This window comes from Epinephelus lanceolatus, chromosome 11 (genome assembly GCF_041903045.1).
Source record: "Epinephelus lanceolatus isolate andai-2023 chromosome 11, ASM4190304v1, whole genome shotgun sequence".
NCBI lineage: Eukaryota > Metazoa > Chordata > Actinopteri > Perciformes > Serranidae > Epinephelus > Epinephelus lanceolatus.
Window position 1 is genome coordinate 5935665 of NC_135744.1, and position 27580 is coordinate 5963244.

The 27580-nt window shown below is 39.4% G+C and overlaps 1 protein-coding gene across 2 annotated transcripts in view; it reads left to right on the plus strand.

The window, feature by feature from the left end:
* The first annotated feature begins 4582 nt into the window (after window positions 1–4582).
* The window catches only part of pknox2 (pbx/knotted 1 homeobox 2), a 152598-nt gene continuing 129600 nt past the window's right edge, over window positions 4583–27580 (plus strand). For both annotated transcript variants that reach the window (XM_033634900.2, XM_078172168.1), the window contains exon 1: window positions 4583–4677. The gene's annotated coding sequence lies outside the window, so the exon portion shown is untranslated. The remainder of the gene's footprint in view (window positions 4678–27580) is intronic.

A 27580-nucleotide genomic window follows, 5' to 3' on the forward strand; every position in this document is an offset into this window, starting at 1 on the left:
TCTGCTTCCTGGTAACAGCAAACTGGAACTTGATTGGATATACGAATTCAAGACGGGCCAATCATATGCGTCGTTACTTGAAATAGACTTTAATAATATATCCATGGTGCACATGGGAAAAGTTTTTGCAAGAAAGCACTTTCTGGTAGATTTTTTTTTCTATTTTAAGTTAAACCATGATCATATCCCACACCAAACAGGAAAAGGCTCTCTAGCAGAAACTCCTTAAGGCAGTTCTGCCAACAGCGAGCTGGGTGAAGATATGTAGCTCATGGGCTATTGTGCTTTCCCCCCATTCACAGTGGCATAACGTTAGGCCTACATACAGACAGTGCGGTGCATAGACAGGCCCCTGGGGTGGGGGGCCCGTAGAGACTAAGAGTTTTCATTTATTTAGCCTATTTATTTATTTATTTTTGGTCAACTAGTCAGTAGCAGTCTATAACAAAATTACATACTTATTCTACATAAACTAAAAAAAAAATGTGAAGAATTTACACAAACAGTTACATGTTAAATGAATCATTTGTTATTCATATTGGTGTTTTTGCCTTATACAGATATGCAAAAATGATTGCTGGGTAAGATGTTGATATTGACATTTGATCATGTGACCAGATGATACAATATACGGTATAATTTAGACACAAAATCCCGTCATAATAGTTTGCACTGGGGCCTATCATTGTAACTACCTTACGCCACTGCCCATTCATACAATACCCATGTGTTCTCTTACCTTTATTCAGTATACTTAAAAGAGCATTCTTATCAAGCTTTTTTATATTCTCTTTTTTATCACCATTTAATAGCCTACTAGGTTGATCACTTCATCATTCAAAAGCCACCTCATCAACCTCACCACCAAATGGATATCTAGCCTACCTGCAACCAGATAAAATCAATAGCAAACAATCTACGATTGAGTGGGCCTCAATTACCACAGCCTACACACACACACACACACAGAGGGCTACAGGGTGAACTCAGGTAATTTGCTGCATCAGGTAAAATGGGACAAATAAGGTTTCACATCTCAGGCTTTTGAATATTAGCAGCCAGTCACCACCAAACATGTTATTGCATTATGAGTGCAAATGTGCTTTACACGAAACAATCATTTTGGATTTGTCTGAGACAACAATGATTGCAAAGCAAGGATTTAAAAAAATCACTGGTCCCAGAGATCGCAGTGTAAGCCATGTGGCATGTTGATTTTCTCTTTTTGGTTATTAGAGTCCAGCGGCTAAAACAATAAAGGTATGCAACAAAAATGTCTGTAGGATCTAGCATTTTATGAACTGTTTGACTTTGACTCACCAAAATATTTTCACAATGCACTTTACTTTTTTTTAAATTTGGGGTTTTGAGTGTGAGACTAAAATGAAACCAAAAAAATGAAGCTAAAATGAGACGTTTTTCTGAAGTGAAACCAGCATGTTTTTAGGCTACCAGGTCTGATAAATTCATGAGTTATGCTGTTGTGTGCCACTCTGTACTATCACAGACATTTTTTTGCTATTTTATGTCACTTAAAAATATTAAAGATGATTCAGTGAGTCCATGTCAGCCACAGTAGTCCAGAATTAGCCATCAATGAGTGTAATTACATGGATATGAATAACCCATTTATGAGGGTTATCCCAGTTATGATCATATTGGAGTTATGGTTTTTACATGAGCACAGAGAAGTCAGGTTATTCATATATCCCAGTTTCTTTCAGAGGGCTCCAGTGAGCATATTCAGGTTTCTCATAAACAGAATGTGGTATTTACATGCTCAAACACATAAACAGGATACTCCAAAAACACAATCATAAATGGGTTATTCATGTCCATGTAAATGCACTCATTGCTGCACACATGCAAGCACACACAGGCATGTCTATAGACAATATGGCACCAAGGAAACAGCCAGCAAAAGAACAGGTAAGGTATGGCAGAAAAGTAGGATGATCTTTTTTTATTAAATATTTGGGTTATATTTATGGTTTCATGAATTAATGGCAGAATTGATAAATGGATTTAACCATTTAAACAAAAAAACAAACATGAAAGTCCCATTTTTGTCATCACAGTGAGGTAGTAGTTCTCGATGTGTTTGAAGATCTGTATTTTCTAAAGTATTTTACTTGGCAACAGTTTTTCTTCATAGAAATAAAGCAGAGATCCAAAACAAGTTCTAAAAGTTATCCTTTGTGCAGTCTTCAGAGTTTTGGGTGGTTTTCTTGTTGATCTACCAAAAAGTGTCCCAAATTATCTGACTTCACCCTAACCTACACACACGCTCAGAATCTGGAGGCTACTTCAGATTCTATTTTAAACAAGCTACAATAATGACTTTGAGCATAAAGCATATTTGATTCAGGCACACTTACTATAGCTACAACTACAGTTATCACCACAGGTGTTCGCACAGTAACTGGCTTTGCCGGTGGCTGGTCACTGCAAATTGCCTGTACAGCTTCTGCTTGGGTTCTTTTGACATTTCATTCAAAACAATTTTCTGGTCGTTAATGGACAGAGTGTGTCGTAGTGTTATAGTGGTTAATTCACTGCAAGTTACAGTGCATTTGTTCAGCATGCATTCCCTGAAGCCACTTAGGTCAGATGGCTTCTGTACAGCATGCAATGTTAAGTTATGCACTTCTCAGTGTATGAAACCGCCCTGGTGGACCCAAGAAGTTAGAAATAGAACTGGACACAGGTTTAGATCACAGTTAAAACCCACTGCCTGAAAACCATGTCCATCTTCAATTTTCTTAATTGGACAACATTATGAAATGATAGGCTATAAACAAGGGGGTTTCTGCAAAGTTCTGTTCTTTTGATATAGAGTCAATGCTGCTGTGTGTTTTCAGCCGGGAGTATCGAGACAGAGGTGTCATAGGAGTGGAACAAGTTACCAGTACCAGTACCCAGGGCCCCAATGGGAGAGGGGCCTTGAAAAGCCTGGAATGAATAGTTTAGTTTTGTTTTTTATTTCTAAGTAATTAGTGCCACCATAAATTTAAATTTGGTGAATAAATAAGTTGAAGACTTAACTTTGTATAAAATAATAGCGGGAGCTCCCTAAGGCCCTTCTCGCTGACTTTGTAAGACTTCAAAAGGTGTGTGAGAGCACAAAGACTTGGATCAAGAGAAAAACGAGAGGGGCCCACAGAGACGCATAGGGCCCATAATTTGGTGCTGCGCCCCTGTATCCAGACGGACATTTCTAGTCTCAACTGAAATCTCTATCTATTGTATCTCTTATGTGCAGCAGTGGTTCAGGTTCCCATGAGTCCACCTGTCTGTTTTGAAGCATGTAATTATTAATGCGGACCGACAGGGGGCTGGCCAGACCGGCGATTCAAAGGCATGTGTGTCAGCGCGTGCGTGCGTGCGTGTGTGCGCTCCAGTCCCACTTGAAGTGGTGCTGTGCGTGCTTACTAGAAGAAGACATGTTGCCTTTAAGTGACCCTCGTAAGATCCAAGCCCCCAGCGTTTATTAATGAGTTGGATACTTCAGAAGTCACATGGCAGAGGACTGGATCCCAGTCACAATATCATTTAGAGCAATCAACACGGAAAATAAAAAGTAAACCACAAGTTCACACCCAACTACCAAACTGTGTGTGGAGTTTGGTGCTCTCACAGTTTTTGCCTGGAATTCCTTCAGATGATTTGATTTCCTCTGCAATCTCGACAATAACAGACAGATTAAAGACTCTTCCAGAGTGGAGAGAGCAAGCAAACACTATGCTGATAATTTAAGACCCTGACTTGTAACCTCATATCCAGCCAGGGTTTTGTTTCTGTTTGAGCTGTTCAGGCTTAGTCACCAGTAAACCAGAATAGGTAAGAAAATAACTGAATTAAGAGAGCTGCATATATATTCAATGACTAAATACAATTCACAAATGTCCAAATGGAGTGATGCCCATTTTTGAATTTCAGTTCTGGTCTGGTTACTATAATTCAGATACTACACACAAGCCAGAATGAGTGCATTAGCACAGGCTATTATTAGAAAAATGCAGAAATTAATAACAGATTAATTGAGTTTCTTGCAACAATTAAGGCAAAAAATGTGACATGTATATCCTTTCTTGCAGGATAATGTAGTTGATGGTTGTAGACCAATGTCCCTCACTCTCACAGCCTGTGTCACAATCTACTTTTTGCCATGATGCACAATACATTTGAAAACAAATGTAATGATCAAATAAGATTAGGCTGTACACTTTTCAATTTGACTGACTTTTAGTTTATGCCAAAACAGAACACAGAAAACATTTCTCATACATATGTGAGTGATACTGAAAATCCTGGTTATTGAGTGAAGATCTTTTGTGTCATCCAAGCTGAGCAGGAAAAGAATAAAGGCTACAGGAAGAATAAAACGTGTTTTTGGTGCTTCATCACCTCCAACTCATTGCTTTGAAGCAGTATTTCCAAACAACCTCAGCACTCATTCTCAATGTGGTTGCAGGGGTTACCGTTCTCGCGAAGCCCCCACACGTGATTGCCGTATTTCCCATGGACACTGGAAGGCATCAGCAGCCCGGTGTTGGGAAAAACGGGGAGCGGAGATGGAGGTGGGAGGGGCCTGGCATGGCTGACGTCACCGGCTGTGTGGAGGAGTATAGGCTGTGCTGTCAGCCCAGTGTCAGTCTGATGAAGATTGGCATGCAGGTAAGCTGTCATTCATTTTCAATGTCAGTGCATGGGAGCAGGGCTTTACCACTTCAGCGTCCTTTTTTCCCCTTTCCCCCCCCTTCATTACAAAAGGCAGGACATTATTCATACAGTCAGACAGGCAGCCAGGCCACAGAGAGAGGGAGAGAGAGACAGAGGGGGAGAGAGAGAGAGGGAGGGAAAGAAAGAGAGAGAGAGAGAAAGAGAGAGAGAGAGAGAGAGAGAGAGAGGGAGGGAGGGAGAGAGGGAGGAGGAGGGGGAGAGGAGGGGGAGAAAAAAGAGAGAGGGAAAGGAGAGGAGATGCATTTTTGTGCTGGACTGAAAGACCAGTGGATTTTTTTTCTTTTGCTTGATGCGGCGTTTGGATTTTTTTTTAAATGTGTCGGTAATGTTTGTGATGCAAGTATGTAGGATGTACTGTTGTATTTAGCGGAGGGTGCGTTTGTGCAAAAGCTCGTGATTTAGAGAATAATGATAATAGTGAGCGGAGGACAGAATGAGTGCAGGGCTGCAGGCAGCTGCCGTTTGATTTCCACGGCTTTGTCAATTAGCACCGGAGCGCTACATCGCGTTCTGATCATTTGTACATTTACACTGAATGTGTGATGGTGTGAATCTCCCGTGCAGAAACCGTGTTGTTTTGTATTTTGACTGCCACTGCAATTTTCGTAATGTTAAAGTTACGCGGTGTTTTTTTAATTGGAGTAAAAATGGTTTTATTTTGACTGGTGTGTTTGTAGAGAAAACGGTAAAGATTTTCCAGTGTACAATAACTTACTCTCAGATTTGAAGTTAATATAGCAGTTTTTTTTTTAATAATAAATTTTATTATAGACAGTTGTGTGTGTGTGTGTGTGTGTGTGTGTGTGTGTGTGTATGTGTGCACTGTGTGTGTGGCTGTGTTTGTTTATGACAAAAACAAACAAATAACCACAGGATATGTCAAACTGAAGAACATATATTGCTCATCACCTTTAGTTAGAAATGTAGCTTTTTTAATGGATGATTTAAATAGCTTAGGTTTTGTGAATTTATGCTTATTTATAAGCATAACTTTTTAGAGGCGTCTGTCTTTATGTCTGATTGCAGTTCATGCACAGCAGTTTTTCAAAGTAAGATATATATATATATATATATATATATATATATATATATATATAAATACAAAGCTAATGTCTTCCATTTATTCCAGGAAAATGTGAAGCACCAAACAGCCATTTTATAACTTATCTGTATTTTAAAAGGTCGAACCCTCTTTGCACTTCTCGCTGAATCCATCTTTGATTGAAGTGTTTTTAAAGCTCAAACTATCTGCATCTCAGTCAGGTCTAATGTTTACTCCCAGCCTTCCCTGCCCTGCAAAAACCTCTCCAGACTGAACACTGGCCTTCTTTGTGTGCCACTCACCACTTTCTACTTCAGATGACTAGTTTATTCCACAATTGCTGGAATGACTGTTTCACTCACAGGAGACGTTTGACTGGCATGAAATGCAGTCAGTGCGATTTGATGGAGACGGTGTCGCTCAGACAGCTTGTCTTGAATCCTGGGGCCCTGTTGGATTTGATTTGAATGAAGACGCAATTAAAAAGGCACAGATTCGCAGGTCGATGGCTGTGTTTTGGTAGTTGTGTGAGTCAAACCAAGTCATCTGTTCAAGTCGCTTTCAGCTTCGATCTCTGTCCCTCAGATATCAAATAATGTACACAGATTTGGCAAACACATCTAAATAAAATTTAAAAAAAATACATGTTTCTAAATGTTAAGTTCAGGAAATATAACTGGGTTACTTGACAGTTTCTTTGTTGTCATCTGTCAATGGTAAAAACGTTACAACTGTATATTGCAAAGTAAAGGCCCCTCACAGCAAAGACTATAGTCTGAGCCCTGGGAGTACATTAGCTTAATTAAATATGCCTGAACCATTTGTTTACTAATCATCTGCTTCCCTGAGAAATCACAATGGCGATTTAGACCACTTTAGCTTCCTCCGTCAAACACATTCGGCAGGTGCAGAGTGCTGAGCATAAAATCCCATGAGGAGCTAAACTCGCACCCCCTGTGAAAGTAAATGCTTTGAAAGACACTGTTGTTGTTGCTGTGAATCGCTGTTGAAAGACCAAAAGAAGGTCTGTTACCTTTTACATTATTCAAATGAATGTGTACCTTTGTCTGTGTCTCAAAGTGGATGATTCAGCTGGGAGTGAATTTTGACAGTGCACACACACACTCAAACACATGAGTCGAAACGCATCACTACTAATCACCCTCAGTGATGTTTGTTCTTTGTTATGATGTACCCCACACGGCTCTACATATTGTCAGATAGGGATAATGCCAATTTAGTTTATCCCTAAACCCTGCTGAGATCTTAATTGATGATTTGTGTCATTGGACAAGCAGCCCGGGGGCATATTTGGTGCTGCAAAATACTCTGACAGTATTTGCATATTCCCATTCCTACTATATGGGTAAATTACATGATGAGGTGTGATGCTGTGCATTCCTGCAGCTTTTGGGGGGATAATCACTAATAAAGTGATTCAGTCACACTAAATGAAGGAAGTAAACAGAGCGAGGAGAGCATATGTTACAAACCAATTTAAGCATTTATGTATGGCCATAAAGCAATTGAGGAAATTAAACCACGAGCAAATGTCTTGTCATTTCCTTCGCCTTTGCCTCTAATTCCACCCTGCATGATGCCAAAGAAACCAATACATCACTTCTGAGAAGAACAGATTTTTTTTTTTAATGTCTTGAAAGGCTAATAGGCCTTACGTTGCAAGATTCCTTTTCTTAGCAATCAGATTGTGAGTTGTCTAATTTGTTTTTGAGGGCCCCGCTTTCTTAAATCAGGCAGGAAAAAGAGAGAGGATGTTCAGAATTATTCATAAGGCTTCAGTCTACTGGGTATCCTCAGCGGAGTGCATCTAGGTCCTGTTCCGGGCCTGTGGGCAATGTGATGTAGGCTAGTTTTCTCATGTTCAATAGAGCGGCAATCCTTAAGACAATTGTGTTGTGCTGCATGTTTTGGCCATGTCTGGGCCCTCACAGGTCATGCCCACTAAGCCCGCTTGATCCCTATTGCTCTCAAGAGGAGACAGAGGCCTGTTTATACCGTCAGACGCTCAGCTTAAGGACAGCCCTTGCATGCTTACCCTTGCTCATTCCGCAGCCAGTGCTGCGTTGGCATGGCTCTAAGTAAGCCACCAGGGAGCAGGGTCGGAGAGAGATGGATTGGCTTGATTTATGCTCCAAGAGGAGCAGCAGGCAAATTTAATGATCCTCCATACTGTCAACATCACGAAGCGTTGTTTCGGGAAGGACATAGAGATGTCATGAAAATACATGCAGTGCAGGACTGTGAAATTGTTATTGAGTTTGAAAACTGCAGTCATGTTATTGTGTTATACTTTGGCATTAATGCTGAACACCAGTAGAACATTGTAAAATACATTTCCCCAGTTTCAGACAGATCTTACACCTCACACCTTAAAAGAGCCAAAAATGATCAAAACAAATTGGTTTTCAGTGACTAATTTCAGATTATTTGTTATTATCTATTGTAGTTCCATTCTTTTTTTCCAAAGCTCTACCCTAACAAAACACATTTTGTACAGGAAATAAATGATTAGAATCAGAATTAGGATAGGTTCAGTGCTTTCTTAATGGGGTTATACTATTTTAAAAGTTGGGACAAATCACGTGTTGTGTATCTTTAGTACACAACAACACATTGTCTTGATATGGCTTTTCTCTCTACATGTCATCAGCACATTCTGCTAAAACGTAGGCGTTACTTAGCTACATATAAGAAAAGTCCATATTAGCCTTCAGTATGTGGTTCAGTGATTGATTGGGCTGAGCACATTTGAATCAATTGGGCCTGCAGACAGCCAAATAAACTTTTAGAAATGCTCTCCTCCACACAATAATATGTGATGTGTGCTTGAACAGTGAACGCCACAGCATGGAAGAAGTCACACAAAGGCTTTAGTCATTAGGTAATGATTTTAGCATCAGTACTCTGATTGCATTCCTTTTTTCAGACAGAGGAAATGAAAACCCAGCGGGGACACATTCCATAAACTAAGTCAAAGTCATGGCATAGAATGGAGGACTCCAATACGGCTTAGGTCTGTCACCAGCAGGATGCACACATACTGTAGACAGAGTGTTTACTGTGAGTGAAATTTCAAAGATTTGTAAGAAGTAGGCTATTTCCACTCTGTAATGTCTCCAGTATTCATAATGTTAGTATGAATAGCTTTTGATGTCATTATTTTTGCAGTAAAAACAATTAAAACATATTATTTTTAGACATCAGTGGTTATTATTCAAGGATCAAGCACAAAATCAAATTAGCAACAGCTTATTATATATTCTGCATTTAAAGACCTTTAACAAGACTCTGAACCTCATTGTGCCTTTGGTTCTTATCTCTGGTGGAATGTAGATAATCCTAATAAATGAGTAGAGCTTCACACGGAGAAATATGAAGCCTGCCAGTAAATCCTGAATTTATTATATTTGAGTGTCCTGGTAACAGCTGAGCTGGGTGAGGTTCAAAATATTTGATTTGAATTCAACAGCAGATCATAGCAGAGAAAATCCCACCAAGCACTGTGTGGCTGCATATTTGTGCTTCCCTTGAAAATGAATAAATGCATGGGCCAAAATGGTGTCACTACTGTTGAAAATCTCCCCCAGCGTAATACTCTTTAAAACTTAGTTCTGAGTGAAATGTCATGAATGCTGGTTTTCCATGCTAATAGCATCGACTTAACAGCACGCAATAATGTATTCATACAATAAAGATGGCTATAGTGGCATTCACTTTCCCTTGCCAAATGCAAATATAATTTTGCAGATTGCAGCTTGACGTCTTTAGCAAAATTGCTATTGTTCTAATAGTATGACTTTTTTTATTAAACTTAAACTTCAGTCTTTTCATACTGCAGGTTCAGTTCCAGCTGTTTTCCAGCACTGTAGTGAAATATTAAGCTGTTGTCCCTCCTCTGTGTGAAGTTGAAGACAGACAAAAATATTGATTTAGTGATGCATATTTTAATCAGTTTCAAAACTCAAGTATTGCGATATCATATATTGCATTTTTTTTCTCAACTGCAAATTATGTCCCCAAAGGGAAACTTTATCAGATAAGACAAGATAAAGTTTTTAGTCTGTTCAACTTACTTCAGTCATTTTTATTACAGCACAACTGCACAAAAAAACCTGGTAACATCTGGCTTATTTAAGTTATAGGAAAGGATACAATCGCCATTCACACTCAGGTCAAATGACTCTGCAGTAGTCACAAGTATTTATCGGCTCTGGGTCTGATCAGCATTGATAGAAACATAACACCTGGGTGAATGTGCTTATTTTAGCCCCTTAATCAGCGAGATGCAGTGATGTGCTGCCACAAAATACCGTCCGTCTCTGCCCAAGCAGCACTCAGACATCAACTGAGTTTGAGAGAGAGAGGCTGAATAACTGAGAGATACAGTATATAAAAGACATAACCACTGACATTTTCACTGATCTCCATGCTGCTTTCTACTGTTTACTAACCTGTTTTCTGGCCTGCCCGTAATATTGAATGAGACACATCAGTGAACAAAACAAAACAAAAAAAAAAAAAAAACAGACAGGCATGCTAGTCTGCAGCAGGCTCTAGGACTGAAAAAGCAATTGATTGTATGATTCCAGGCTACCAAAATTTTAATTGGAATTTGAAATAGTGATAATAAAAAAACAAACTTGATGTCCATGTATTGATACAATGTTTCCATACTCCATATCAAATTGTTTCCCCCACCCATAGTACCACTGGCGCTTTACTGTTCTCTCTTATTTTCAGTGCTACCAACCAAGAAAAGAAATGTCGCAGTTGTAATTTTATAGCCCTGTTATTTTGATCTTTTATTAGAAAATATTAATTGTATGCTCTAGTGCTGGGCAATAAAAGGAAAACCAAACATCACAATATTTTTGACCAAATACCTCAATATCAATATTACTATGATACTGTAAAGTTAACTACTGGTGCTTTCACAAAATATTTACACAATGAGATGTTTGATAAAAATAATCTTTAATAATGTGCATATATTGACCAAGTGGGTAAAGACAAACACTACAACAGCTATATCAGTCGGGTAAGTTCAGAAAATGACATCACTGTACTGTAGGAAAAGACAAAACTTATGATATTACAATATCCAAAATCTAAGATGATATCTAGTCTCATATCACAGTATCAGTTTTCCCCATAATGAAGTGGTGTTGACTATCGATATGTTTCAGGGTATTGTATCAAAGTTAGAAATTCCAGTACTGTGACAACACTGTGAAGTACACATCAACAGAAGTTACTTCTGTGAACACTGAGCTAACTCATATTACTGCTGTGAAGTGCTACTGCATTTCTGACCACCTCCTGAAGTTGTTTTTTTTTCCACTCTTCGGTACATTTTCAGCTTTATTAATACACAAATGGACTGCTGCGAGAGACAGTTTGGGTGACTAAGACATAAGGCAACACGTGAAAAGTGTGCAGTAGAGATGAAAATTTTGCCTCTTTGAAATGGTGGTGGCCTTTTGAAATCACCCTACTTTGATTATTGGCAGAGGAGCCCATTGAAGTCTGCTGTACTTTGAATAGAAATGCAGCAACGCTAAAGTTGTGACCTCCAGAAGGCTATTTACTGGAGCACGGTTCCATTTTTCAGAATCCTCTCCAAAGATATTATTCAAGTGTATTGCTCTTTCTGCCACTCACATCTCATCTGAATGTTTCAGCCTATCGCACTCCAGGACACAATTGATCTTAAGGACGATATTTTCACTCAGTCTATAGCTGCTCCTTTATTTTGACATTAGGCTTTAACAAAAATGGCTTTCTCTTAAAATCCATTTTTATACCTTGCTGTTAATCTCCAAGTGTTCTTTGCAGATGCCTGATGAAACACTTGTTAGTGCACAGGCTCTTGGGTGAAACAGCAGCTTAACAACAGACTTTAGTAAAAGCACTGTACAGTGGCAAGGACAGAATAATTTGCACTAATGCATTTTAGTGATCACTCTTATTAGCTGCAAATGACTTGCTTTATGTAGTTCTGTCCTCTGCTATAAAAGCGCCATGATTTTATGAGAGCACAGGCTTCAACCAAAGTGCATTTCATTTTCCATGGGAAGGCTACATCTTTTATGGTGTTTCAGAAGAATTTTCGCTCTTAAAATAATTAAAGGAGGACTACACTGTTTTATTCCTGTATTATCTTTCATTAAGGCTTTTGGCATCCTGGATGCCTCGGTGCTGCTGGCTTTATATCACTTCATATCTAATCAAATCTAAAGGATCTAAATGCTTCTTACACTGTAATACAGAGTCCCATGTTACACTGGAGTTTAGCCAGCAGCTTTTAACTTTGAGTGCTGCTAATGCGACATAGTAAGTCACATTTTATAAATATGGCATAGTCCAAAATAACAAAATGCACACTTTGGGATACTTTGTGTGGTAACCAGACACAGCAACCCTGTTTGCTGAGATGGGCTGCCCCTTAAAAGTTGGGGATTTGAATCATCAGTTGGAAACCCCTCAGTTAACTGAGACCACTTCAAGTCAAGCATTTTTTTTTTATTTTGCTTGTCAGTATGCTGTGCAGTGTACTTCTGGAGATGTCTTGGTCCCTGGATTTTACTACGGAGTGAGCGCTCTGGACTTTCATACTACTCTTTTGTACAGACAGCTGCAGACTTGATGCAGCAGCACAGTCGAGGAGAAACTTTCCGCCGCCCCAAGATAATATTATCCTCTACCCTCTGCTTAGAAGTGGTGAATTTACAGCTCACTGCAACTTCATACAACGTAATCTCTAGCTTTTGTTTGATATCTAGTGTCGACCAAAAAATGTTGCACATTTCTGATGTGCTGTTAGTGCTGTAAGCTTGTTTACTTTATCATGTGAATGCCATTATCACACTGAACACCCTGATGAGCCCTGTTCAAACTTTCAAATTTTATATAGAGAATTTTTTTTTGAATATTCATATTAAACGGCTGACAATGACATGACAACACGCAACAACCTCATGGGGATATTTTCTGGTGCCGCACTGCCAGTAGCGGAGTGGTGTGGATCAGTGTGGATGAATGTAATATGAAAACAATAAACAATTTGTTTCAAGTGGTAACACGTAATGTGACACTGGAAATGTAATAATATTACCCGAAATCCTGTTGGTAACGTGTTATATTACTTTGTAACATAATATATTACTGTAACGTGTTACAAAAGTAACGCGTTACCCACAACACTGCTAACTACATAGTTTAGGTGCCACTGTGACTGTTTCACAACATTAACCACGTCTTTACAACTGCCACGGTCATACACAAGCTATTTTGTCGTCCGCTAGCAGGTGGGCCAATTTAGGAAATGCTCCTGTGGATCGTATTCAGAGGGAAGGAACATATAACTGCATGCATCTGCAAAATGTTGACAACGACTTCAATTAGTTTTATCTACAACATACCCTTACAGTTCACTGTCCAATCATAGCAATAAAAGCATGATTACTGATGAGCATTTATTATATTAGGTAAAGACCATGGTGTTTGTTGCATATTGAACTAGAGACAATCTTGGGATTGTGCCAGCTGTGATACAGTGATCCGTGACTTAAAAATAATGTGAGCCAGGGGCACTAAGTGGGGGTGTTGGGGGGGGGAGTGGCCCTTTCCCTACTCCCTGCCCGCCTTGCTTGGACAACACCCATCTTTGAACTTCATTGTGGCCTTTATTGTGATATCGTTTATAAACCTGTAAAGGTTTTGCGGCCGCATTTTGCACAGTTATAATGCTATCAGGGTGACAAGCTCTGTCCACAGACAGACAGACAAATAAACCTCCTGGCAAAGTACTCAAAACCCTGTCTGTTTTAGTTGCTGTTACAACTGATGTCTGCAGGACCACACTTTTTTTTTTTTTTTTTTTTTTAAGATATTTTTTTAGGCATTTTAGCCTTTAATTGACAGGACAGACAAGTGTGAAGGGGGGAGAGAGAGAGGGCGAGTGACATGCAGGAAATGGCCACAGGCTGGAGTCGAACCCGGGCCCCTGCGGCAACAGCCTTGTACATGGGGCACCTGCTCTTCCACTAACCCACCGCCACCCCATGCAGGACCACACTTTGCCATAATCTTCGACACGCGTAAACTCACACTACCAGCCGTCACGTGGTTGTCGCAGCTGGTAAAAAGCAGCTTGAAGCCAAGACGCTTTTTTATTAACATTTAACCAAAACCACAATCTTTCACTAACTTTAACCAAAGTGTCTCTGTTGCCTAAAATTAACTACATGCAGGACATGAGCTCTGGTCTGGGACGTCAAAGTCCTGCACTTTGTACACCCACCATCTACCCTTACCACTTACATCTGCCATGTGGTAAAAAAATGTAGCACTTTGTTCCCTAGAAAAAAACACAAAAACATCCGAACATAATTCTGGCAGACATAATGTTTTCCTAAAACATAACTGGCCAAACAAATAAGTATTTTATAAACGCATAGGAGACACACACACTACACTCTAACTCATGTCAGTAAGTGTTATCTATAGAATTCCAATGTGATTATCATGTCTGTGGAAAAGTCATCTCTGCAGAATCATACAGTAGACTGGTTATTCTGAACATCAGCTGTCCGCATGAAACAGCAATTGTCGTCCTGGCCTTATTCATCGTCCTTGCCTTCTCCTCTCCTCACTTCATTACATTCAGAACATTATGACTTTGCTGAGAGTGTAAGGAAACATGAGTGCCACTGACATTAACCTCCAGTTTAAAGCTGCAGAGCACACTAAGGGCTGATGGTTAGTTTAGTCTCTTTGTTCAAATTCACACATTCATTATCTTTTATTCTCTGCTCTGAAATGAGTGCAGGATCAACACCTACATGAAGACGTCTCTTCCAAGAACATGTTCCCGATTCTGCTGATGTTTGGTGTGAATTTGAAAATCTGGCAATCCTGTTAAAAGTAAGCTGGTATTGTTTGTGAGAGCCGTCCTCTGGACAACTCTGAGCTTTGTTGTCTGGTGTCAGAGTATCATGTTTGGCCTGAAGCTTAGACTCTGCAAGCAATCATGAGTCAACTACAGCGGTCCAAGAGAGACTTGGACTGGATAATGGGTGACAGAGGTTTCCGGAGGAGTGTGAAGATGACGTGTGTACTCCTGAGTCACATAAATGTGCTTTTAGTTAGAGGTCAGTAAGACAATCCTCCTGCTGATAATGTCTGTTTATATTATACAAATTATGCATTAGTACATGTTTTTTAAACGGGGTTATGTAACCCCCATTTGCTCTATTTATTAATTATGTTTTATGTGTTCTTTCTTGCGTGTACTGCAGCAATGACTCAAGTTTGCATCATATCCAAAGTATCCAAGAGCAGCCGTGAAACATTTCTTTCCTCCACTACGAGCAAAGTGCATGTCGACATATTAAGCCCTGTTAAACTCTGTTTCCATGCTGCCACATTCCATCACGTAAACGTTTGATTTATAACATCAGTCAAGCCAAAACAGTCCCAGAAAAATTAAATTACTGTGGAGTCTCTGTTTCCTGTGATTTGCAGTGGCAGGCACACAATTTGTCAAAGAAAGCTGTGCTGTGTTAAGTATGTTTGTACAGTGGTGCGGGCTAACCGCACGCCAGCTCTGATTTTAGAAGTGGTAATATTTAATGACTCTACAACACGCGTCTGATTTGTGAGCGCTAGATTCTGAGTACCACTCGTTCGTTTTAGTGTCCTTTCTGATTTGCTGCTGTTGACGAGACCCAAGGCATCGAGTCATGTTGCCTTTCAAGTCATAATGTAAACATGTCAGATTTCTGTGTGTGAAGAGTCTCAGGGAGCGAGCGTGCACAATTATCATAACAGACACATCGCTGTAAATGAAACTTTGCAGGAAGCAGTTTACCTTAGCAGCCTTAATTCATTTATTTATTTTTACAATATTGTCCTGTAGTGAAAAGCATATACATCCTCAAATGCTCACAACAATAAGACATATCTGTGTTTCTGTATGCTTAATCAAGAAAATATTCCTTAAACATTATCACGGAGTGCAGACATGATTCCACATGTTAATTGCAGCACTGTGAACTGAATGAAAAAAGCAGACTGAACCCCTTTTTTTTTTTTCGAACCGAGACTTCTTTCCACTACAAAGAATAATTACTTTTCCCAACTCCCGCGCCATAATTGGTTACTACTCTTTTATCTTATCTATGTGCGCATAATTATCACAGTCATCATATTAGATTATTTCATGCATAATAAATGAACTCAAACTGTGTGTGGGGTAATTAGCATGTTAGGATATGTGCCACGATAAGAGGTTTGCTCTCTCAAAGATTGTATTGTTCAAGTCATTCCTGAAAAGTGAGAAATGCGGAAAGAAATGGAACATCTTAAGAAATATAGTGACTAGTGTGTTAGAAAACATTATTCTTACATGCGATTTGTAACGTGTGGATTTGCACGTATATTTACTTCTCATGTTAAGTGATGTAAATTGTGAGGAATTTTACTTTGGAGTCGAGGTCTTGAGCAGACAGTCGTTTATATGCAGAAGACATAACAAGACAGAGACGATTGTGAAAGACAGACCAATATGCTATTTGACTTTGGCAGCTGTCTGCTGCATAGATCTTGTACAATCCATATGACAGATGTGCATCACTTCAGTGGAGATTTCAGTCATAAGTAAGCAGCTTTCGATGGTGTTGATGCAATAGGTTAAGTGTTCCAGGATTTTTTTACACCCCTGAAGAACCCAATTATTTTCCAAACACACAAAAATAAATAATGATAAAAAAATGTGATGATGGATTTCTACTCTAAATGTGCTCATAAATAATCAGAAAATATAAACTTTTTGATCAGGATACTTTATTATATAGTCTTAATGCAGAAATCATCTAATAAGAAAATGACAATAAATTATCTTAACAGACCTTTTTTCAACAAAATCCATGAGTTTTTTTTTTTTTTTTCACGAATAGCAACCTCACATCAATGAATAGCCGGATGCTTTAAAACATATTGCATATATATTTTGCATTGTATTTGTCATCACAACTCAAAATATCCTCAATTTCTGAAGTATCTCCAGAAAACAGTGTGTTGAAAATGTCCAGAGATTAATATTCTATATACATTGATTGTTTCAGTAGAAAATAAAATCGTAATAATCATTTCTCTGTTCATTTTCTGATGACACTCAAGTTAACCGTCCATCCCAACTATTCCAATGGACAGATATTTTTTAACCCTGAGAAAAAGCTGTGAATCTAGAGATTTTTTTGACATGTATAACAACTACAACATGTCGAGTTTAGTTTAAACAAAGTTTAAACACAAATTATGTACTTTAACATTATGATTAATGGAGTGAAATGTGCCTTGTGCTTCCTCCTTGGCTACTCTTGTTGAAAAAAGGGGGCGTGGCTCTACTGCAGTCCACTTCAGATGATGTGGAACACTGTGATTGGCTCCAAATGTCCACCCTCTGGACTTGCAGACTGAGCCCTCGCTGACTTGTACTGTGACAAGTTCAACGTCATCATGCAAAGTCTACAAGGGCAGAGACTGCAAGCCGCTGATAGACAACCCTCAAGACTGTTTTACACGTTGCCATGGAAATGTTCGAGCAATGATTACAATTGTTGTAGCTGCTGTCATATTCTGTCCGCTCAGATAAGATAAAAATCCCACGTATAGAGTTGTTCTGTGAGTTACCAAAACAATTTTTTGTATAACATATAAACTGCACACATTCAAATACAGAAATGTTCATAAATAAGGACTGTACTATGACTAAATAAATTGGATAGGCCTATTAGTTACATCAAAAGATCTTCTTTTGTCGTTTTTCAGCCACTTTTCTAGCCTATATATTTGCCATTACACTGCACAACCTAGAGGGTAGGCTGCAATAATACTGTGCATTTTGAGTCCCCTTTATAGCTTATATTTTTTACATATGTCTGTATCATGGTATTATTTCTGGCCTGGCCACAAATCAGGTATTTCTTTAATAGTTAACAGTAACTGTTTTACTACACATAAGTTTTGTTTTTGTTTAGTCAGCTGCTGGAAATAGGCAATAAATCAGTAAAGTCTGTTGAAGTCTGCACCCCAAGCGGACTTTCAAGTCTGGACATTTGGATTCAGCCAAAGATCTAGACATCCTAGAAAAGTTACGTCCATTGGAATGGACAGAGATTCAGATAGTAGGACAGATAATGGTATTTACAGGTTCTCCTCAAATATAATTAAATGTTCCATACTATTATGTAAATATACAATAACATTTCTTTTACTGTGTTTTTCAAATATATAAAGTTCAGTCAAAGGTTGATTTGAACTACTCAAACTGTGGTGAAGGCAGATCAGTCCCAATATGGCTCTTATTGACCGACAACAGCAGCTCCTCCAATTCAAATGAGGTAAACCTGCTGCTGGATGCTTTTCCAGTTTCATGCTGCCCTGCTTGGAGACATTTCAGTAGTTATTTAATGAGGGGAGCCAATCAGGACCAAGTCCAGTTGTGATGCTTTGCCTGGAGTTAATCTGAACTGCCTATAAAGACATGGGGATTTCTGAAAATGCAATAACTTCAAACTTTACCACCCAATTAAAGTCCAATTTTCACAGTGTATTAAATACCAGTGAAAAGTCGTGTATATAAGAGAAATATGAGGGAAATGTGAACCAGCAGTGATGTAGAATTTATGATCTCCATGTACACAGTTTCATTTAAAAGGCCTTTAAAAAATTGTACATTTAACTTGAGGAAACTTGCAGCCACCCAGATTCAAAATGATCTGTAAACCAAACTAATTTTAATGCCGTAAACATTTCTCCACAAATCAGCCTCTCAAATTATAGTTGTACAAAAAAAAGTTTGGTCACACTGCAAAGCAGCATCTCAGATTCTTGCTTTTTTTTCCACCGCTAAATAACAAGAACAACTTCTTTGACGCCAAATGTTTCAGTTGCAGTTTTTTGGCCCTGCAGCATTTTTGGCAGTGACACCTTTCACTAACCTGTGCCAAAAGCCTGTAAAACACAAACATAATGAGCTATTTTCAGCAGAGATGGCTTTTTTTCATTCAGCAAGAGTTCAGGGAAAAAAAGAGAAAGAAATTCGTGTTCAGAATGTGATGACAGCCATTATTTTAAGAAAAGATGGCTGTCAGAGTTTATTTAATTAAATTCAACATGATTCCTGCTATTATCAATAAATGGCGGTAACACATAATTACCAGGGTACGACAAAGATGATTCACAGAATTTTTGGTACAAAGTTTCTTTTTGTTTGTTTGTTTTTTTTGCGTTGATTGTAAGGTAAACAGCTTTGACTGCAAAGATTTCCTTTAGGAAACATCTCTGTGCCTAGCAGACACAGCATGACAGTGCAAGGCCACATTATTCTTCCCACTGAGTCTCCACAGATACCCCCGTTATTCGCATAACCCACACAATCTCTAAATAAAAATAACAATAGGATCTGAAAATGATCAAAACCCCATTGAGGTTCCTCCAAATACAAAAGTTTGAGGTGACAAAACATCTCCAAGGAATACTAACAGAGAACTTTAATTATCACAGACTAAAAAAAAATTGAATAAGAGATTAAAAAATGACACACAGTCACGCACCGACACACACCTCCCACTCCCTGTGTAACTTCATAAAGGTTCATCTCCAAAGAGTGATGAGGGTTGTGTGCTAAAAGTGAGTTGGAAACAGCTGCCAAGGCAGTGTGCTGGTAAATAAGGCAGCTTGGAGGCAGTACAGTGTCATGTCTGCTGCTATATGACAGGGCTCTCACCGGGTGAGGAGAGAAAAAGCTTTCCAACTGTCCCTCCCTGCAGCCGCTTCACTCCGGTCAAGGTCTCACTACCCCTGTGGTATGTCTGTGCCCGTCTCCCTGCTGGCACCGCTTTGGCATTGCTACAGTGTCAGTGTGGTGTAAATGGGAGTTTGTAATGCGATAGTGCTGATTGTGGGTCAGATTTGTTTGTTTAGCTTCAAAGGGAAAGTTTTTTTGGGGGGTAGGCTAGTTGGTCAACTGATCGTCTGTGTGAAGTCATCCGTGTGTCCTCAGTAGACTGCTCAAACACTCCATGCTGACACTGAAAAGTGGGAGATATGTTTGATTTGAAGAGCTGCCTGTGGAGATTACGCTTCATTTGCGCACTAAGGAAAAAATTGACTGAGAACATAAAAAATAGACATGCAGGGTCTGAGGTGACTCCTGTTTGAGACCGTGTGAACTGTTACAGTGTGATAAAATGGAAGCGTATCTATTCTCTTAGACAGGTGACTTACTTTCTATGTGAATTTTCCTTTAGTGAAATAGAATTAAACCAGTCGGTTTCTATCACGTAACATATAGCTCATGCTGAGGGTTGAACATTGAAAGAAAGATCAAATCAAAATCATCCTTTTTACATTTTCATCTCTTTGGGCTTAACTTAACAGAAAGCAGAATCTCCCAAAAACTTGGTGTACTTCTTTAACAGCTAAAGGTCAACACGGAGGCGGGGAGATGCTTCTGTGAGAGTAGTGGCTCGGAGAGCGCTGTCAGTCGGACTATGAAGGTGAGACGTGCCATGGCAAGAGATGAGGGATGACTTGACGCCCACTTCAAAACAGGCCTATTTATATGTGTGTATGTGTGTGTGAGAGAGAGGGAGAGAGTGAGTGTATGTGTACGAGGAGGGACAGAGAAAGAGGAGGGAGAAATTGATTGAGATGTGGTGTCTGAGTTTTTGTCGCCGTGTGTTTGTGAGAATCTTTCTCCGTCTCAGTGAAGCGACACACTGCTGTCCCTCTTTCCCCCCGTGGTCAGTGGTATTTATAAACCACCATAGACATTTAATACAGATGGCAGAGCACCTTAAATTTAAAGACACTATTTTCTGTGCTGGGAAATGGACAGAGAGCACTTTGTATTTAACTACCTGGATATGGAGCTGAGGGGGGCTGTGAAACAAGTGGTGCATTTCTAATGTGTGGAAATGCACAGAGACTACAGAGAATACCTGACTGTCAGTAAATTCTGTAGGCTCGATCTATAGGGATGTAATGCTCTATTATGAGGAACTGTGCACACTGAACAAACAACTGAAGCAGACATCCAGCATGTCAGTGAAATGGTTAACTTTGTTCCCTTGGATTCTCACCAGGAGGGAAGAGTCAGAAGGAAAAAAGAAAAGCAAGGTTAGCTCACTTCAGACACTGATGGGGAATTCCGAGTTCTGCCTCAGCTGTCTCTGCCAAGTCCATTGTGTTTCTGTCTTCCCTGCCTGTCCTGTCTGTTTCACGGCCAGACAATGAAAGAGTGTTTAAATTCATCGCAAAAATATAATTTGATTTTTATATCCCATAAGTGTTACCTGTATATAATGCTGCATTCACATGGAATCAGGCAGACGGTCAACAGCAGACGGAAAACAGCTTTTGGACAGCATGGGAAAAATAAATAAACAGTCTGATGGAATAGCAGGAGAGTAAAACAAAACTAGCATGATGATGATGTGTTGCAATGGTGTTGTCCTATTTCTTTTTTACAAAAGAAATGCAATAAGATACATTAAATAAGACAATTTATGTCCATTATTTTATGTACTTATCTAGTAATGTCCAGTAATTGTCCAGATCGCCAACTGATTCTCCTACATATTCAACATATTTCATATTTCAACTTTGGGTGGCTACCATTTTTGGTCACCTGTATTCTCTGCTGTGGGAATCTTGATTGCATAATTTCTGGTAGTGGGGGACTGCGTCAACGCAGCTGTTCCCTGATTTTTAAAGAAATCTTTATGGGGCTTAGCTCAGTCCATAAGGACTTGACTTGGGAACTAGAGGGTCAGTAGTTCAAGTCCCCATACAGACCAAGTATGGAGCGTGGACTGGTTGCTGGAGAGGTGCCAGTTTGCCTCCTGGGCACTGCTGAGGTGCCCTTGAGCAAGGTACTGAATCCCAGCTGCTTGGGGCGCCCATCCAAGGCAGCCCCCTCACTCTGACATCTCACCATTTAATGCATGTATAGGTCCTGTTTGCGCATTCGTTTGTATTTTGGGCCTGTGTGTATATGACAGAGTGGAAAAAAAATAGAAATTCTCTTTGGGAATTAATAAAGTATATCAAATCAAGTCAAAACCAAAATATACACACAAATATATAAGTCATTAACTTTAAAAGGCAGCAAATCAAGATTTTGGACACTTATATAAAGTCAGTTTTCTTTATTTTTTTCTTTTTTGGAACCCTATAAAGCCATGAGAGTGTACGCTGGTGCTCCAGCAGCATAAGCAGTCACTCGCTCAGCTCTGACTGACTTTCAAGACAAATCCCAGTGCAGGGGTGGACTACACCATTTTGAACCTTTAAGGGATGTGATGGGCCTCGGAGAGCCTCCACTATTTTTTTATACAAAGCTCAGTCTTTCAGCCAATTTACCTTAGTTAGGCACTTATTCCTTAGAAACAAAAAATTGCAAACAAAACAAATCTTGTCAATTCAGTTTTTTTTTCAAGGGCCCTCCTCCCTTCAGAGCCCTGAGTAATTAGTCCCACTTTTCCCCCGCTATGACACCCCTGATATGAATCATGGTTATTTTGCGTCATTATTGAGGTGTTGAGTTGTTTTTTCTGCATCTCTAAAATGCAATGTATTGCATGATGGAATTGTTCGCGGAAAGTAGTGTGCGTACCATGGACACATTTTTATTTTTTGTTCTAGTAAGTACGTGTCATGCTTACACTTAAAATGAAAAACAAAAAAAAAGAAATGGTGGAGGGTTATATAGTGCAATAAATAGGGAGAGACTTCAGCAAAACCTTTGTCAACATTTGAAGAACAGCTTCCTGTTTGGTGCCATAAAGCAATCTACCTTTTAAAAAAAAAAAAAAAGGTGAAGTAACCTGGCACGTTTTCATGCTATATCTGATCTGGTTGCACGATGTGAAAATGAATCTAGAGTTTGCTGATGGATTGAGGATCATACACTCTTCCACAATTAATGCAGCAATGATTTATAGTTGTTAAAATGTCTCATTGACCTCTTAATTATAGTCATCCACTGTAGGATGATCAGTGCAATACTGAATCCAATCAGTGCTGAATAGATAAAAGTACAAAATAAACACATGTTTTATTGTCCCTCTCACCATGCTCTATAATTTCACTGTTACATTATGGAGGCCATAACTATGCCAAAAGGGGATAATTAGTGTCACTCACTTTCAATGCACATCAGTTTATATTAGGAAGATTCATGTGTCATTTTCTTGATAATAGAGGGGTATTTTCCAACATATCTAAGGTCACTAGAGGTGCATTTGCACTGTAAAAATGTCCTCACTGACAGGTTGTTAATTTGATTAAAGGAAGATTTGAATGTCATGCTGCTGAACTACTACCTTAGGTTGACTTCATATAACTTCCCTACTGTTTTTTAGAGAAACAAGTGAAGATTCAACCAAAAACGTTTCTGCAGTGTCTCCTCAGTTTGTTAGATCGGACAGCCAAAACAGCTGGTGCAAAGACATGCTTCAGTTTTTTGTCCATATGATGTGACTATTGTGTCTTTTTACCTGCTGTTTACCTCATACTGTACAGCATTGTGAACATACCCATTTTACATAAAGTATTCATGCACATGACAAGTATGCATTTCTGCGCATGTATGAGCTTGTTTTAATGTACAGTAGGGTTGTGTGTTGGATTTGGCATAACTAAATCCCAGAGTTTACACTTTGAAAATATCCATCACAGCAAGTCACGTGCGGTCGAACATGAGAAAATATGCTTATCTGCTGATTTGATACTATCATGATTTTTGGGTGCCAATTTGATATGTATTGCCATTCTACATTTATTGTGATTAGATATTGTGATTCATTGTGATTTTGTTTGCTTTTAGCATCATAAGAAAATAATAAATAAAATAAAATATGAGGCCAAAATCAAAAATACATTCATAAGCCTATATGCTGCCCTCTCTTGGCACACAATTTCTCCATCTAGCAGTGGCTGTATTTTTAAACCCATGGAGTGCCCCTGGAATGAGTCCTGAAATCCAGACATGAGTAAGCATTATAGCAGTTCCAGATTCCTCATCTTGAAATCAATGGGTTTTTGGTTAGATGCCTGAAATAAGGTCTGTGGTTAACACAAGCCACAAGTCATAGTAGTTCTATGACATAACATACATCAGTAAATACCCCACCTGTGAATTCTGAGGCTTTTATGTGTCTTAAAAAAGGCAAGTCACTAACAAGTGGCTAAATGAGACTACAGAACGTAGGCACGCTGAGCACAGCATTACTGCCTTGTTGTGGTCCCAAGCCTTCACCGACAAGCTACCAAGCCTAATGTTTTCCCCCCAGGGGGACGCTAGCTTCTGCTTTGGCCTCATAGATTTTCATAATGATCCTGGATGCCAAGATGGCACCTATTCAATCCAATGGAGTTACTTGCCAAAAAAGTTTTCTAGCTTGTTTTCTAGAGTATTTCCCTCAGGCCCCACCAGCAAATTCCCGCACAGCTCATAGACTATACATTGATGTCACAGATTTTTAAATTGCTTTTCTCAGCTTGAGGGAAGTTTTACAAATAAAAACCTCCATGGCTCAAAAATTTTGAATAGAAATATCATACTTTTCCTTGTTTGCAGTTCAAGGTGTCCTGTCAACAGTTTTACAGACATCTCTTTTATAATTGTAGTCTATGGGGAAAATGCTTTCTGGTACGCAGGGGATTTTTCACTGCAATACCGTGAGTGACCACTGGGAAAATTTTCTCCAAAGCTGAGCAGCTTTCCGTTGGGCCTGGTTGGCATAGGACAAAACGTCTTCCCTGGAGAACTCTATTGAGAATTTTAAGTTTGAATTTTGCCCCTTTAAGGTTGCTGAAGCTGACCAGTGGTGTGTTGAGGCCAGTGGCGGCTGCTGGTCTTTCAAGGAGGGGAAGCTCATTTTCGGCACATCATAAAATGTGTCCGTTTATTTATATGTAAATTCTACCCTCTGGGGCTGCTGCACGAAGCTAGTGTGACCGCCTGTGAGTGCTTTGGGACGGTGGAGCGGATCACAGCAGCACCCGCTGCTCGTTGGGGACAGTAACTGCAGAGCGACAGAAGTCAGAGTCTCCAAACACGAGTACAGTCTCCAATAACACCAGAAAAAGAAGCTAGATTTGTCGCTAGTCGTTTTTAACAAAGAAAAAGTCACTAAGAGGATTGGAAAAGTCTCCAGATCAACTCAGAACAACAGAATGAAACTTGAAAAATGCTCCGGTGGTGGTTTATATTTCAAGATCGCTGATTCGCTCATTTCGCTGTCAATCAAAAAGGGATTCAGCCTCAGACAGATCATCCAATCATCATGCAGAAGCCCAGCGTCCAGGCCAGCCGAGGTCAGCCCACTGCCCCATAGACCCCCAGGGACGCTGAGCATCCCATGGGCGGGACAAAACCGAGCATTTATCCAATGACTGTCTAGTTTCGCTGCAGTGGAACAACCCACTCTATGCTTCCCCATTGAAGTCTTTGGACGCTGATCCTCCACTGTTTAATGCACTGTGACGCTACGGGAATGAATGAGAAGAAAGTTGCATCAGTGACCTGTGATAAGTAACAGATTCTGAACAAAAGTTGAACGTGTTCTAGCGCATATTTAGTCAATGAAATGTAAACACAACAGTACATATTTGACCACTTATTTTTTGACATTTTAGGGGAAGCTGAGCTTCCCTTGCAGTCTTAGAGCAATCGCCACTGGTTGAGGCAGAGTAGTAAACTGTAGTAGTAAATCTCTTTCTAACATATATTTTATATTAAACATCAACAAATTCTCCTTTAAATAACTGTATTTTAATTTTCTCACTAAAAATCTACATTTCACAAGATTACCTTGAACACATCATGAGAACCTTATAATTTACATTCGCGTAATTCTCATTTTTACTCAATTGAGCTTGAAAGCATCATAATGTAACTCAATTCAACCACCGTCAGCAGCGGCCACCGGCTGCTAACAGCTAATTGCTAACGTTACCAAGATCTCCTCTTGCCTAACACGGATTTGTTGTTCACAGTGTTTCATTATCAGGGAAACAACAGGTGAGTTTGCAGTTTCGATATTTGTTCATCCCAAGCACGTTTTACCGGGACTGCTAGCCACACAACAGTGAGAACACACCGCCCGTTTGCAGTCACTGAATACCTCTCCTAACTGCTCATTAGTATAAATTTGTGACAGCTGGTCTCGAGCCCTGCTTTTAGCCAAAACCAATTTGACACAACAAAAAAAAACATCGGCCACTGCCATCTTACTAACCAACCAAGCTAGCTCAGCTCGCCAGTGTGTCTCACTGGGACTTGTTGAGCATCGTGTCACTTAACGTTAATTATAATAAGCACAGTTTTAGCTGTACATTTTATTTTCCAAATGTAATAGGATAGTTCAATGTATCATTCGGTTTGTAATGCCTCGTACCGAACGGTTCAGTGCCAGTATGTGTATTGCTGTATTGACACACCTATTCGTGTGTGTGTGTGTGGGTGGGGGGGGCTATTTATAACACTCTTGAATCGAAAAAGACTGACTTCTGCATAGCTGTTACTCCCCCCCCCCTCTCTCTCTCTCTCTCTCTCTCTCTCTCTCTCTCTCTCTCTCTCTCTCTCTCTCTCCAAATGCACTCCACATATCACAACAGCAGCCTCAGCTGGATCCTGCCTGTTATGTCAGTCACTGCAGTAAGAACAAGAGCTTCTGCTCTTAAGTCTAAAATCCAGCAGGTCTTGTGTCCACTAGCATGACAGCCAGCCGCCCTCCTGGACCAACACAGTGTGTTTACTCTGGAGCTGAAGAAAAGATTCTGTCTCTAACAAATTCAGTTTAATCAGCTTCCGTCCAGATCCACTTGCTGTGCAGTTAATGGATTTCTGCACTGCAAAAATATCCTGTCTAAACAAGTCATTTAGTCTGTTATTGAGGAGGCTATTGTTTTCATAGAACAAGTAAAAATATCTGCCACTGGAGTGATAGAATTTATCCCGTTTCCTGTGGCAATATTCCAAATTGTACAATGATCTATCTATTAATTGATCCCACGTAATTTAAGGTATTTTTTTTTTACTGTTGTTAAGTCTCGTATTTTGAGACAAAACAAGATACAGCTGTCTGTTAAATGACTTGCATGCGAAAGGTGGTCTGCATAGTTTCAGGTCAAAACATTTCTATTAGTTTCAAATCAAATCTGATCTGTTTCTGACATTGTCATGATCAGTACTGCTGTGTTTCAAACATGGAAGAAAAACAGCTGATAACAGAAAACTTTTCAATAACAAAAGTACGTTATCACATAAGAGGGCACAAGAATGACTGCAGTAGCCTACGACTGAGCATGTAACATAGTGTTACACAAAAAAGTGTTGCATGGTTCAAAACTGAACACACTTACTTACAGCCTTTGGACAGAGAGCTTGCTGATGTCCACTTGAAAACCAGATCCTTGTATATGCCTTTGTATAAGTAAAAGAGCATATGAATCTCACCACAGCGTAAAGGGGTTAAAGAAGCATACTTCAGATGATAGACATTATGTGCAGTAGCTTACTACTTATACTACCTTACTTTTATTGCATTTGGGAAGTTGGGCTGATATATAATAAGCACATTGCACAGTGAGAAATATGGTATACACTATTTAAGATAATGCAGAATTTTAGCACAGTTGAATGGTATATAGATAAAGAAATAAAAGACTGTTTAAACATAACGGACGTAGCCATCGTGA